Genomic DNA, 15550 nt, shown 5'->3' with positions numbered 1-15550 from the left:
CGGATGCCGCAAATTCGCCTCCGAAGCTGCCCACATCTCACCGCCCCCACCCCGGGGAGAAGAGTCTGAGCGCAGTGGTACAGTCTTGAGACCAAATGTGTGCCATCGGACGATGTAACTATTGTGGGTAAGGGCGGAAAATCCTGCGGTTCCAGTACCGAGTGGCGCATTGCAGCAATTGGCCCTTGCACTGTGTATTAGAAATTTATCCAGTATGGATATGTTGTGGTTCTCAACCATGTCCGCAACCGAGCGCACCTGACCCTCCTTAAACGCATCTCCAACCACCCGAATTTGGCAGTGTGGAAGTGCATGCTGCGCTAGGCTTTCAGTGGTCGGTGGTATCAACGGATTGTTAGATAATGGCAAGTGCGGGAAGTACAGGGAGTCAGCCTTCAAATATTGACAAAGTCTCTCCCAGGCCTAACAAGTGGTTTGTAACGTGTGGATTTCTGTTGGCGTCCCTTGTGAGGCCCTTCGGTAAAATAGCAGAGAGAGGGCAGGGGCGTGCCAGAGAGTGCTCAGGCTTTAAATAGTGCAATCATGCATCAGGGTAGTACGACAAATAAGCATAGCGTGCCTGCACTATGAGATGATACAGATAAAACTCCAGTACTCCAAAACCGCCCCGCAAAAAAGGCATTGAAAGTGTCTGCCACCCCACCCGGGCCAGTCCCAAGAACCTAACCAGCCGAATCAACAAGCCTCTAAGTGTCGCAAAAAACATTGTGGTAAGTGGAATGGGAATATTTAAAAATAGATAGAGCATGCACGGCAAAACCACCATCTTGATAAGGACTATCCGGCCAGCAACCGACAACGGAAGCATAATCTAACGATCGATCTGTGTGGATAAGCGGTCCATGGCCGGGCTGTAATTAATACAGATCACCTCAGAAGCCATGTAATGCAGCAGGATACTGAGATATCTGGGGAGTTCATCGCACCAACGTAGAGAGAAGTCAAGCGCAAAGGGCAGGGTAGCATCAGTCAATGGGAAGACCTCTGATTTTGCCCAGTTAATGACGAGGCCGGAGAAGGCTTCAAAACGGACCACCTCACGTACTATTGGAGAAAGATTAACAACCGGATCACGCACGAAGAGCAGAATGTCATCCACTTATAACAAGGTAAGGAGAGGACCCTGATAAAATCTAATTCCCAGCTGGAGATGGCGTTCCTGTAGGTGCCATGGCAATTATAAATGAAAGTGGCAAGAGAGGGCATCCCTGCATGGTACCCTGCAACAGGGGGAACCGCTCTATGAGTTCTCCATTGAGACGGAGGCACGCCACAAGGTGGGTGTACCGCAGGCAGACCAGGGCACCAATATTGCCAGGGAAACCCAGTTTGTTGAGTGTTGCATACAAAATAGACCACTCCAGGGAATCAAAAGCCTTTTCGTCATCCAGCAATATCGTCGCGGCTGGGAGTTCTGGGTTCACCTTTGCCAAGAGTTAAGTAGCTTGATGGTGATGGCAGTATACCATGTTTTTGCAACATAGATAAGTATTGTAAAAAAGACTTTTTAACTATTACTGGAGTGAGGTTTACCGTCTCACTCATATAATGTTCTGCTGCTGGGTGCATAATTGGCCCTTGGCCTACATCATGCTACCATGTAGTGCTGTGCAGCATACTTGTGTTTGTGTGTGAGTGCTGTGATGAAAGTGTGGCTTTGAGTACTACAATGCACGGAGGCCGGTGGCTGGTGCCCTATTGCAAACCATTGGCCTTGGATTGGCATGTGGAGGAGCCTTCTCAGATTTATGGACTGACACATTCTTAAGACCTGGTTGGGACATATACAGGAGGATGAGAGAGCCAGACTTGCAAAAGGACTCGTTGATTCTGGGAAGGCCACTAGTCAGAGGGCATGGCAACACCTCTAGAAGAGGATGGGGTGGTTGTTAAGGGAAATGCTACAGAGACAGGGAATCATCAAGAGCAGGGCTGTGACCTTTGTAATGTTTTGTTAGGCATATATAAGCGAATGTGATATTCAGGTGTGATCCTCGAGGCACTCCCATGGCTTGTCTTGTGGGGCTATCAAGGTTAAAGTCGCTCTTGCTGTGAAAAAACTACTTCCTTGATAATAGAACAGAGGAGAAGGCACTTGAAATGAAGCAACATGCATCACCCAAATTTCAAAGAGAAGGAAATGTCTGTAAATGGATTATAAAAAGGGGAACCGGAGTCTCCCAAATTTTCAACTGTCAAGCAATGATCTGTGGCTGTTTGTAGATGTGGAGACGCCCAGCAAGACTTCTGCCTTTTGAGACCAGGACAGGGGACCACGGTCTGTTAGTCTCCTTGCTGGGTGAGGGGACATCATCCAGGACACTCAAGACCACTTGCTATAGAGTATCAACATCTCTGCTTGTTTGTCTAGACCAGAGGACCCTATGAGTTGAAGGAGAGTACCTGGAGGGAGCTAGGTACAATGGGGATCCTTTTGAGTGGACACCTGAAGCTAAGTGTTCGGTTCAGTGTCCAGACAAGAACTATTAAACCAATCAAGCCGTACACCCATGTATGAGTCAGCAACCAGTTTGCCAGAGGAGGCCTACGTGAAGATTAGCATTGCTCCACCAATCGGACCATCTGCCCGTGCGCTACTTAAGTCGGCAACTCCGTATGCCAGAGGGAGCCTCCGTGAAGATAAGCAAAGCCACACCGATTGGGCCATTTGCCCGTGTGCCACCCAAGTTGGGCGACCAGGTAAAGAGCAAGCGCACTTACTCTGGTTCACCCCTATGAAGTGTGAGGGCTGTTACCCAGGTGCAGCTTGCAACCAAGAAGCGCTTAGTTCTGACCCATGCACCCAGAGCACCAACTTAAGCATTGGATACATAGTAGCTGCTCAAGACCCGATGTCGGAATCAGAGGAACTTACCACATCTATGTAGGAGCGCTGTGGAGGCCTAGCTTCCTTGCCAGCAGCGAAAAGACAACAGCTCTTTGTCAGCTTCGGCCGCAGTCTACCACAAAGCTGGACTGCTGCACACTCCCAGGGTCTTTCGTACTGCAACACCAGCTAGAGCTGGTAATACTTATTTCTGAGCCACACAGTCCATGGGGGGAGCTTGCCCCAACTAATACAGTAATGGTGCAGGGACACTTTCACTTCTAAAAATCCATTGTAGGACTTCTAAGACTTGTACTCACTAAAAAAGCCTAAACTGAAAGTTCTCTCACAAGAATGGGGACTAACCTCCACCAGTAGACAGGGGAGTGTGTCTCGGGACCTTGTCAGGACAGAGCTAGAGTTCCAGCCTTACAAAGAGTGTGGATATTGCGTGTGTGTGCGCCGTATTTCAGTTTGTGTTTGTTTATAAATACTACTCTTGTCATAAAAGTGAGGGTTGCTGGATGTAGTTTGAGTCTTGTGCCTGTGTACACCTTGCACCTACCTCCCCAACCCCACACCCCTCAAGAAGCCTTAGACTGCTTGACCTGCACTACCACTGAGAGTCAAGTGCTGAAGGAGTAGTACTCAGCACATCTGCTCAGGAACCATAGAAGGCAAGGCCCTGGACATTCAGAGCAAGTGGCCTCAAAGCCCACAGTTGCACTGTGGCCATCTGAAAGGGGTTCTGACACAACCATTTTCCTCAAATTAAATGATAACCGTCCTGTGCACCTGTATTCTCAAATTATATGATTACTTCCCAAAAAGAGTTTTGAACTGTTCTTTTCTAAACTCAGGTTTCAAACACAATGTTGCTTTTATAAAACCATTCCCACAACCCCTAACCCCTTCTATTTTGTGTCTTAAATCTTAATGCCAACAACAACTTATTGGAATGTCATCTCCAATCTTTGCTGTTCAGTTACCCCCTTACCAACTCACAGTGTTTATACACCCAACTCCAGAAGGAACCATCTCACCCTGAGGAATCCTCCTTACCAAAAGCGAATTGTTCTCCCCCCTGAGCACCTCTGTTGGACAACTTCCTCATTCATAAGCCCATCCCAGCTCTCTCCAGCCCCTTCACCCTCATGTACTATCCGCTCTTACATTACTTGCACATAAAAGCCCTGCTGCTATTCTCTCTCCCAGCTTGTTGACTCAATCAATGATGGTATCCCTACACCTTAGACACCCCTCACAGATTTCGCAGTCACACTCAACTCAAATGCACATCAGCATTTGGCATCTTTTGTATCTGCCCTGTTGACATTAAAGCAAAGGTGTAACATTCCCACCACAGAATGCCAGAATTCATGAAAACTATACTCGAGTCCTTGCGTTCTATACCTTCACCCTTAACCAAGACTAATTATTTAACTTTGAAACCAACTCATGCTATTGAGGACTCCTCAAATTGTAATTGCTGTATGGTCTTTTAGAAATCAGTGAATTCACACTTTTTTCAAAAACCCGCTTTAAAACGCAAGCAGGGAACACCACCATATAGAGTATGTATTTTGCATAAAATTATATAATAAAGTATTAAGTCTCAATACATTTCAGCAAGAGATACAGAAACAGAACACACCTCCCCTTTAAGAATTCAGGTGTCATGGGCCTACATCGTATCCACCAACTTCCACCATATGTTTTCAAAATTCTGTTGGCCTTCCCTTGTCATGAAAGCCATTTTTAGGTCTCGCTGAGTCAGCGCGCATGCGCTGCTCGGAGAGACATTTAGTAGGTTAGTTTTCAAAGTGCTGCTGGCTGGCCTAGCGCTTGCATTCACGCGCGCAGCCGCCATCTGCCTCCCTTCCAGCACTATCACTTTAACTTTTTCGTGCTGCTGCGCGCATCACTAGAGTGTTTTTTTTATTTATACGTGCGCGCATCACTAGCGTGTTTTTTATTTATTTAAACGCGCACGCATCACTAGCGTGTTTTTTGTTTTTATTTATCCGAGCGCACATCACTAGCGTGTTTTTTTTTGTGTTGACTCGTTAGACTCGGATGCAGTTTGGGGTGTATCAGGAAGTGATGACCTTTGTTTCACTATGGATATTCTCAGAAGAACTTTGGGCATCAGTGTGTTCTCACTCTCCCTTTTGAAGCTGTCATTCTGTGCTGCATCCGTAACGGTCTCCCAGGTCTACTGTTACTCTCGATGCAGGACGTGTTCCCAGCCCTTGCTCCTCTTCTCCCCTTGCATCAATCACCTCAAGCCTCAGTCTGTTGTCGGCTTCGTTTGCTCTGCTCGTGCATTACACAGTTTATCTGCGCCATTGCACTCGTCCAACATTCGCACACGCTTCCACAGGAGGCCTCTGCGTCACTGCCGGTTCCAGTTCTGCATTCTTATCAGCGTGTAAAGATTCACATGGCAGGCCCTGCCCTCTTCCACACCTGCGCTTCCAGGTCTCCTTCCGGTCACGTCCTCTCTCTCCCTGCTCTCTCCAGCTCCACCGCCTCCGCCCCCGCCCTGGCTCGCTGCATCGATGCCTGGCACACGATCCCTCTGTCCGGGACACTGCCTTCTTCTCTCTCTGGCTCACTGCCCCTGACTAGGTCTACACCTCACGTCTGGAACGATGGCCACTCTGCCAGGCAAGCTGTCCCCCTCTGCCCGGCTCTCTGCACCCTCCCTTCAGCATTATATTTACCCTCTCTCTGGCACGATGACCCCTCTACTGCCTCTCTACCCCCTCTAACTGTCTCCCTGCCCTACTATTCTGTTACTTGTCCATCTGGCTCTATAGCTCTCTGTCGGGCACGATGCCTGCTCGGTCTATCACAATTCCTCCATTGCCGGGCTGTCTGACCCCCCTCTCTCTCTCTGACCCTGCCCCCACCTCTCTTTCTGGATCTCTGCCCCTCTATCAGGCACACTGTCCCTGCCCTCCCACTATCTCACTCTCTTCTCGCTCTATCTGGCACTCTGCAACCTTTGTCTTGTACTCTCTGCTGTCTGTATCCAATTCTCGCTGGTGAACTCGCTTCTCTTTGCTCCGGATTGGTTGTTTGTGCTCCACTGTCCAGTTCATTCGGCTCCTCTGTCCTGTTGACTGCACGCCTTTGTCCGGTTTACTTTGCTTCACTGTCCTGTTCTTTCTACTTCTTTCTTGTTCACCCGGCTCCTCTCTCCTATCCACTCTGCTCCATGTCCATGCCCCTCCACTCGTCCTTCCATGCAACTCAGCTGCTCTATCCTGTTCACTCTTCTCCTCTTTCTATGGCCCTCCACTTCTCTGTCTTGTTCACTCTGACCCTGCCCCCACCTCTCTTTCTGGATCTCTGTCCCTCTATCAGGCACACTGCCCCTGCCCTCCCACTATCTCGCTCTATCTGGCACTCTGCAACCTTTGTCATGTACTCTCTGCTGTCTGTATCCAATTCTCGCTGGTGAACTCGCTTCTCTTTGCTCCCGTTTGGTTGTTTGTGCTCCACTGTCCAGTTCATTCTGCTCCTCTGTCCTGTTGACTGCACTCCTTCGTCCTGTTTACTTTGCTTCACTGTCCTGTTCTTTCTACTTCTTTCTTGTTCACCCGGCTCATCTCTCCTATCCACTCTGCTCCATGTCCATGCCCCTCCACTCGTCCTTCCATGCAACTCAGCTGCTCTACCCTGTTCACTCTTCTCCTCTTTCTATAGCCCTCCACTTCTCTGTCTTGTTCACTCTGCTACCCATCCACGGCCCTCTTCTCTGTCCATGCTGCTCTGTCCTGTTCACTCGGCTACTCTGTCCTGTTCACCCTGCTCCTCTGCCCTGTTCGCTCTGTCTTCTGTCCTGTTCTTTCTACTTCTTTCTTGTTCACTATGCTCCTTCGTCCTGTTCACTCTGCTCCCCTGTCCATGGCCCTCCACTCCTCGGTCCATGCAGCTCTGCACCTCTATCCTGTTCGTTTTGCCTTCTGTCCTCTCTTCTTCTTTCCTGTTCACTCTTCTCCTCTGTCCTGTTTACTTTGCTCCTCTGTCCATTACCTTCCACTCCCCTTTTCATGCCGCTCTTCACCTCTGTCCTGTTCACTCTGCTACTCTGTTCTGGTCGTTCTGTCCTCCGTCCTGCATTCTCTTCCTCTTTCTTGTTCACCCTGCTCCTCTGTCCTGTTCACTCTGCACCAATGTTCCTTTGACTCTGTTCCTTGGCCATCTCCTCTCCTCTGTACTGTCCATTCCTCTTGCATGTGCTATTCACCAGTCTTCTCGGAGCTGTTCTCTCTGCTCAATGCATCACAGCTATCCCAAGAAAAACCCCTGCCACTGTCTTACCACATTCAACCACCAATGGAATATTGGAGTTAACCCCTTCAGCGCTGCGCGGATTCCCCCGCGGTGCTGAAGGGTTCGAGCGCGGGCGGGGCCATGACGGAACGGTTCCGTCATGAGCACAGCTCAACCGATGCTCATGACGGAACCGTTCCGTCATGGGCATGGAAGGGGTTAAAACAGTACTAAGGGGCATGCCAAGGTGCAATAACTAAAACTAAAACACATTAAAATACTAAGTTGCAAGTATAGAAACATCTCACAACAGATCATCTACGATAACAATGTTCAAGGATTGGATTGTCCTTCCTGAAAATTGAAGATATTACACCTGAAAGTGAAACCTGCAGGTTATTTAAATGAATAATTTACTAAAGAGTTTTTGAGATGCACTACATGCCGCTGTTACCTGCCTCAAAGTGTGTTGTTGCGGGAGCAAATGTTTAATACGAGTTGGCTCGCACTGTGGCAAGGAGTGAAACTGGGGTTTGCCCATTGAGATTTTACAGCGCTACGGCCTTGGGTGTGATGAGATGGTGGCCGCGCTTTAAAAGCACAGACATATCTAGCTTTAACTGGCTCTACGCTGGACTACTGCAACGCCATTCTCACTAGTGCGAGCAAGCGTAGTATACATAAACTCCAGATGACTCAGAAAGCCACAGCTAGAGTCCTGCTCGGGCTCACTCGCTATGATTCGGCCTACAAGGCTCTCGCAGAGCTACATTGTTTGCCCATCAGCAAACGCATTCAGTTCAAAGCTTTATGTATTGCGTTCAAGGCTACACATGGTCTGGGTCCTTGGCAACTGTCACAATTTTTCAAACCCTATATCCCGGCCAGATCATCAGACAGTGGCAACCTGACCATCCCCAGGGTACACAAAGTAAAAAGCATTTGCATAGCCAATAGGTCTCGCGTTTGTGACCTTATAAGTGTTCAGCCATGCAACAGTTGATGCTGTTGCAGGAAGGATAGTGTGCTGCATAACTAAATACTTATAAGGCCCCAAAGGCGAGACCTATTGGCTATGCCAATGCTTGGTTCTATTGATGCCTTGTTTCCGTTTGTGAGTTGTAGGGGGGCAGCCTTTGCTCTCCATTTCTTAGCAATGTCCCTTTTAAATCCAACGCCTTGCTGCTATGGTGTCATCTATCCCCTCCATAATTCCCAGCAGTGCAACCTTAGGCATCAATTCAACCCAATGTTCGTCAAGACACCGCTGACCTTCCCCCCAGTTCCCTTGGATATTGGGGTAGTTCCATACTATATGCTTTAGGCTACCCCTCACCTCAAGGTATTTAGTACAATCTGTGAAGGAACCCGTATTTATTTTCCACAGTCGCTCAGGCGTATTGTGTAAGTATTTCACTTAAATGAACCTAAGACAAGAGGAGCTTGCCAAAATTTGAGGGGCCACCTTAGCCTCTCTCATAATCATCTAGTGTGCCAATATCTACTTCCCAGATGGCTTTTAACTGGGCCAGAGGATCTGGTGTGTTGATGACCAAGGAGCGGTACACTCTCAAAATGCATCCCTTGCCCAGATGCTCCATTGTCAGTTTAGCTTCTAAAGTACTGAATTCTGGGGGAGAGGGGTTTACCAACTCGGTCTTTAGTGGGCCTAAAGTGTATTAGAGTTAGAGAAATCCAGGGAAATTGTGATTTGTGCATTTGATATTCTTCACATAAAGTGTGTGAATGGTTTTATCTATTCCACATTACAAATATTTCCAAACTTTGAAATCCGTTTTTTTAGTCCCATGCTTTAAATTCATACGACTTTGCTGCTAAAGCCAATTTACTGCCATTAAAGTGTCTCCAAAGTAGGTAATTTCTTCCTTCAGATATGGCACGTGGCTTTGCGTCATGTAGTTAGTGTAAGGGTTTTGACGCTTGAGAGATGAGTAGGTTGTTCAGATTATTATAGGAAATGTGAGGGATTAGAATCTTGGAAGCATTCAAGCTCCAGCCGGTAAGCAAGTTTGTCACGCTCGCCAAACATCCATTCATTGAGGATTGTAAGGTGGGCTGCCCAATAATATAACTGGACATCTGGCATGCTAATCCTCCATCATATGTGGCCTGCGCGCTTTTAGCCCAATACAACCTTAAATGCTTACCCAACTATAGATATTTCCACAGTGCAGCTTTGAGTTTATTGCAAAATGACTGCAGAACAACACCGAGGGATTATGCCACAATAGGAAGCCTTTAAGGGACTGTACTCAGACCCCCGTGCACCTTAATCTGGTGAGTTAGTACATTACATGAACATAGCTAAAGGACACTACTGTTTTACGCTGGGACTATCCGAACTTACCAAAACACTGATTTCGATATATCAGAAGATTACAGCACATTACTATTGGATACTCCTACCTCTTGCAAACATACTACGTGGACTACAAGTTAAATTCCGTTGATGACCTTTTGAATATCCTTAAGTACCTACCCGAATGGTTCGGCAGAACTACTTCATATGTGGCCTTATCGTGCCCCCATACAGGCCCTGTAATCATACTTACAGCCCTGACAAAGTCGCTAAAATCGACAAAACATGTGTTGGCTACGTGAACAGCGAACAAGATCTGTGCGGACGTCAAAAATATTTGGATTATTCATATGAAACAATAACTTATTGTCCATATTACTATATGAATTAATAGTTACTAACGTACGGAGATCATCCGTTTTGTGTATTTGGTGTGTGCCCAAGGTTTGCTATGTCTGTGCAGGGCTCCCGCGGAGGGGATCTTATCTTTAGCAGCGTAGGGTAAACACTCCTATCTTGTGTGCATCACTCTCATTCACTCCTCCAAAATACTTGAATCTTACTGTCCACAAATTTAACAAGGCGATTTTCAGAACATAGAGAAGCATCTCGAGGGCGATCATTATGACTAATGCAATCTTCTCAGTGATCGCTGGAGGAACATGTTCCCATTTATTAAGATTTTTGTTAAGTTGTGTCATGACGGGGATGATATTAATGTCCCATGCCTTTTAGTGCACTCCTCGATATTTAAAACTCCCTATGTGAACCTGAAGATGGGCTGCCACGGTATAACCTTCCCGACCTCATGCAGTGGTATCAGTGTTGATTTGGTTCAATTTACAACAATCCAAACGCATCTCCGTAAAGTTGCAATATTTGCAATATATATATGCTCCTGTCATTACAGAGTCAAGTAGGAAAAGAAGTGCATCGCCCGCATGCATGAAGATGCTTAGGTCTGCCCAATACAGCTGAAGGCCTCTACCAGCACAACCCTCCTGATTCATTCCACAAGAAGTCAATCATAAGTCAAACAGGAGAGGAGACAATGGACAGCCTTATTTATGGTCCCCTTCTATAGGAAAAGGTCCTGAAAATCCTATTGACTCGGACCTCTGCCCAGGGGGACAATAACAATGTTGTAAAAATATTATATAAAACGAGGACCAAAGTTCACTGAAATCACACTTACACATACACACTTACATCCAACAACTTTACAACATGCTTTCTGTAATGATCTTGCCTCCTCTTTCAGATTGCCTATGCATCATCACATTCTCTCTCTCACATCAGGAATGACCTAGCGTGTCATTACGTTCTGTATTCTAGAAGCGGAGTAAGACTGAATACCTTTGGGGGCAGTTGCTGTCTGTTTAATGTGGATAGGACGTGTTACTTTACCTGCTCAATTCTACTTGTTAAATAAATTAATCTTCTTCTACTCACCACCAGTGTACTTACTTCATTACACTGGCAACGAGGATGGGATGAATGAGAGGGGAGAGTTTGAATGAAGAGATGAATTTGACTCCTAATTCTAGAAAGTTGTGTTGTGATGTCAGTACGGCTCCTGGTTCAGTTTCTTGGCAAGCCAGTAAAGACTTGAAAATCGCTAAGATGAAGGCTCTTCCTCCCTGCACTCTGTGCGTGTTGGAAAGCTCCCAACGAAATTCAATGACTTTGCTTTACATTAACGTTTTGGTTGTTGGTTGTTTTTTTTTCTCTTTCTTCCTCCCTGCACTCTCAACTCTTTTCTTCCTTTTCTTCTGAAAGGGGGAAGATGTGTAATGATCTTGCCTCCTCTTTCAGAATGCCTATGCATCATCACATTCTCTCTCTCACATCAAGAATGACCTAGCGTGTCATTACGTTCTGTATTCTAGAAGCAGAGTGAGACTGAATTTCTTTGGGGGCAGTTGCTGTCAGTTTAATGTGGATAGGACGTATTACTTTACCTGCTTAATTCTACTTGTTAAATAAATTAATCTTCAACTCACTGAAATGTGTAAATTCTTATTAATAATAAAGAATAAGCCAATGTAAACAGGAACAAAGTTGATGTCGTAGGTTTATTAAAGTTACAGCAATCACACCACTGGAGTGCGTCCTTCCTCTCTGAAGTACGAACGGCAACTGTCCACTGATGCCGTTCATAGTTCAGAAAGGAGGTTGAACGCACGGGGATGCATCTTCAAGAAATGCTCATTTCAAATGATAATCACATAGCATGCGCGCGTAACATGAACAACGCGCATGCAAGTTACAGAATGTTGAAGAAACACGAGCTCATCAAAAGAATGTGAGCACGTAACAAAGCAATTAAAGACATGTATACAGTATATTACATCACCCTTCTGCTTTCACAAAGAAAAACAAAAATGATGTTAATGAAAATAAAAATCTTTGTATCTTGAAGAAAATGTACAATTACGAATAGGTCTTGTGGAAATCGGTTCAGAAGACGTAGGAGTAACAACATTTTGAGGGTCAATAGGAAATGAAGATCTTGATACAGAATCTCCTGAAACATCATTGTTGAATAACATTAATGAATCTGGTGAGGTAGAACCATCTAAAAATTATGAAAAATGTAAATCATCTTGAAGAACGTTTCTTTTCTTTAACAAAATTTCACTTGCTTGATGCGGAGTTAATTTGATTAACATTCTCTTACTCCACCAACCTTTATGACCAAGAAACGCCGAACCTTTGGATAATTTGAGAATTTGTACAGGAAGAGATAGTTTTGAAAGACCCTTCTTGACTTTCTTAGGAGATTTGATCATGACCCAGTCCCCAATTATAAAATCATTAGCATAGTTACAAGCTCTGGTATCAAAGTTTTACTTTTGTATAGCTTGTTGAACTGCAACCTTTTTAAGCATGTTTTGTTTATCTTTGCAAACCAAACATGAATTATCATTCTTCCTCAAGATTCTAATCCATGACGGACAAAGAGTCCCATTTGGATCTCTCTTCTTGAGCAGTCTAAAGGGTGACACCCCAGTTGAAGAATGAGGAGTTGTAAGGTATGAACAAATCTTTTTTTTTTTTTAAAACAGGTCTACAGGTACATTAGTAGCTAGAGCTGATTGTATTCCCTCTCTTATAAATCTATTCATTCGTTCCACTAAGCCATTGGCCGAGGGAGAATACAAAGCGACCTTTAAAATGTTTAATAGCATGAGCTGACAAGAAATTTTCCATTAAATTTGAGGTAAAGTGGGAACCATTGTCTGTGACTAACTCTCTTGGAAATCCTTCCGAAAGAAAAATTCTAGAGAGAAAATTAACCACAGATGACGTGCAAGGAGAAGAACAAAATTCAACCTCCACCCATTTTGAATAATAATCTATTAATACTACATGTATTTTCTGTCACTAGAAAGTACTTCAAATGGTCCTGCAAAATCCAAAGCTAATGTTGTCCATAACTCTTCTGGAACATTATGCAAAGGTGTTTTTACCGTTTTCCAGTGTTTATCAGATACTAGACAAGTTGCACAAGAGTTTATCCACTTGGTAACATCTGAGTCTAAACCAGGCCACCAAAAATTTTCTTTCAACCTCCTTGAGGTAGCACCTATACCCAGATGCCCTTCATGTGCTCTTTTAATTTTTTTTATTTCGCAACGATGTTGGAGGGATTGCGAGATCACCACGCATGACCAAATCTTAAACTAGGGAAAGTTCTTGATTAATTTGTGCAAAGGATTTTAAAGGAGAGGGAAGAGAACGTTCTTTAGGCCAACCTGACACGATCATGTTTTTTACTGCCAACAGAATGGAATCTTCCCCAGACGCTTTCACCCAGTCATCTTGAGTAATATGAGGCAAGTCATTGACAAAATCCTCAACGGAAGCTACCACACATTCTACGTCACCAAATCTGGAACATGATGAGTTATCTTTTAATGATAACCTAGAAAGGCAATCCGCTCTTGCATTACGACCACCAGGTATGTGTTTTATAACAAAGTTATATTCGTGTAAGCGTGATAATAAACAAACAAGTCTCGAGGAAGCTTTTCCTGTCCCATTTCCATTTAGCAGATGTATTAATGGCTTGTGATCAGAAAAAAAATCAATTTGATTACCCCAAATGAAAGTTTTAAATTTTTCCACAGCCCATGTACAAGCAAGAGCTTCTCTCTCTCAATTGTACTGTAGTTTGACTCTGCAGTAGAGAGAGATCTGGAAGAAAAAGCAACTGTATTTTCCTTGCCGCTGACCCATTGACCGAGAACAGCCCCAAGCCATTTTGACTCGCATCAACAGATAAAGTAAATTTTTCACCAGGTGAGAATGGAGAAAGAGCAGGAGCTTGAATAATGAGTTTAATTAATTCAAAAGCTTGTTGTGCTTCAGTCCCCCACGCAAAGCATGCGTTCTTTTTCAACAAGACACGTAGGGGTTGGACAACCTGAGCATAATTTAAAATGAACTTCGAGTAGTATTCTGTCATGCCCAAAAATTACCTCAACAGGTCTTTATTTTTGGGTACCACAACTTCATCAATAGCTTGAGTGAGGGAAAACGTAGGCTTGATTCCTGAAGCAGAAATAGTGTGCCCTAAGTAATCAATGAATTCACCCATAAATTTACATTTATCGGTACCTAAAGTAACTCCATATTCTTTGAATTTACAAAGAACTTTCCTGAGAGTAGATAAGTGCTCAAACTTATTTTTTGAAAAAATTAAAACATCGTCCTGATAAGCTTGGACTGACTCAATACCCTTTAATATGTGATCCATAAATCTCTGAAATACGCTTGCCGCTGATGCTAAACCAAAAGGCAGTCTAAGATATTTAAATGCACCAAAAAGTGTTACAAATGTGGTAAGGTCCGTGGACGATCTAGATAATGGTCTTTGATGATACGCTGACCTTGAGTCCAGAATGGTAAAACAGGTTGCACCAGCTATGTTGGATAACAAATCCTGAATTTTTGGTAAAGGATGACAATCCACTATAATATTCTTGTTAAGCGTGCGCAAGTCAGCACACAAACAAATTGAATTGTCCTTTTTTCTTACTATTACAATTGGACTAACCCATTCTGAAGATTCTGTAGGTTGAATAATACCTTCTTTGACCAGTTTATCTAGTAATATCTTAAGGTCATCTCTAACAGTTAATGGAACTGGTCTCGCTTTATGAGAAATTGGTATAGCATTTTCTTTTAGCTTGATGACGTGCTCTACTTTTTTGACTTTACCAATGTTTGGGGTGAACACCTCAGGAAATTCTGTAAACATGGTTTCAGAAATATTTGGAAAATCAAGCAAATTATTACCATGAATAGAAGAGATAGAGATTATCATTAATTTGATTAGGATTTTCAGAGCCAGGAACTAGTTTCAAGCCCATCCTACCTAAATCCTGCCATCCAATAATATTCTTCCCTTTAGGGGCTACATATACTTTGGTAAAAATTTTGCGATCGAATTAAGTAATGAATTCCATAAAATACCCAAGCATGTGGATTATATGACCACCATATGCTTTTGGAATAATGTCTAATGCTAGTAAGGGTTTCTTAAATGGCCAACACTCATCCAAAAGAGTGTCCGAAACAATAGTGACTGGTGCTCCAGAGTCAGCCATCATATCAACCTTAACATTTCCAATAATGACTTCACATAATGGTTCCTTAACTTTCTGAATGGGAGAAGTAAAATCTTTAGAATCAATAGAAAGCATACGTCTTTCAATATTATTATCCAGTGACTGAATAGATTCAACATTAACATTACTAGAAGTCTCAGTGTCAAGATTACTGACCCGGACCATTTTCTTGCTTCTACAAACCGTATAAAAATGACCAGTTTTCCCACATTCAGTACATTTCTTACCTAGTGCCATACAAATGTGATTTCGAACCACACCTAAAACAAAAAGCATTAGTTTTGACCTGCTTTTGTGAAAAAGATTTTACAAATTTTGGCTTGTAAGAAATATTGTAATGTGAGGATCATTTTGAATCATGTTAACAGGTGAAACATTGTCATTGCTTAAACATTTTGGCGTTATAATAGATCTCAATTCCTTTTGTAATGTCAATAACTTCAGCTAACGAAGGATTGTTAG

The 15550-nt window shown here is 44.0% G+C and overlaps 1 protein-coding gene across 6 annotated transcripts in view; it reads right to left on the bottom strand.

Moving 5' to 3' along the window:
* MIA2 (MIA SH3 domain ER export factor 2) overlaps positions 1 to 15550 on the bottom strand; it is a 635554-nt gene that overhangs the window by 454699 nt on the left and 165305 nt on the right. The window lies entirely within an intron of this gene.

This window comes from Triturus cristatus, chromosome 9 (genome assembly GCF_964204655.1).
Source record: "Triturus cristatus chromosome 9, aTriCri1.1, whole genome shotgun sequence".
In the NCBI taxonomy this organism is placed as follows: Eukaryota; Metazoa; Chordata; class Amphibia; order Caudata; family Salamandridae; genus Triturus; species Triturus cristatus.
This window is presented reverse-complemented; position numbering and strand designations above follow the sequence as displayed.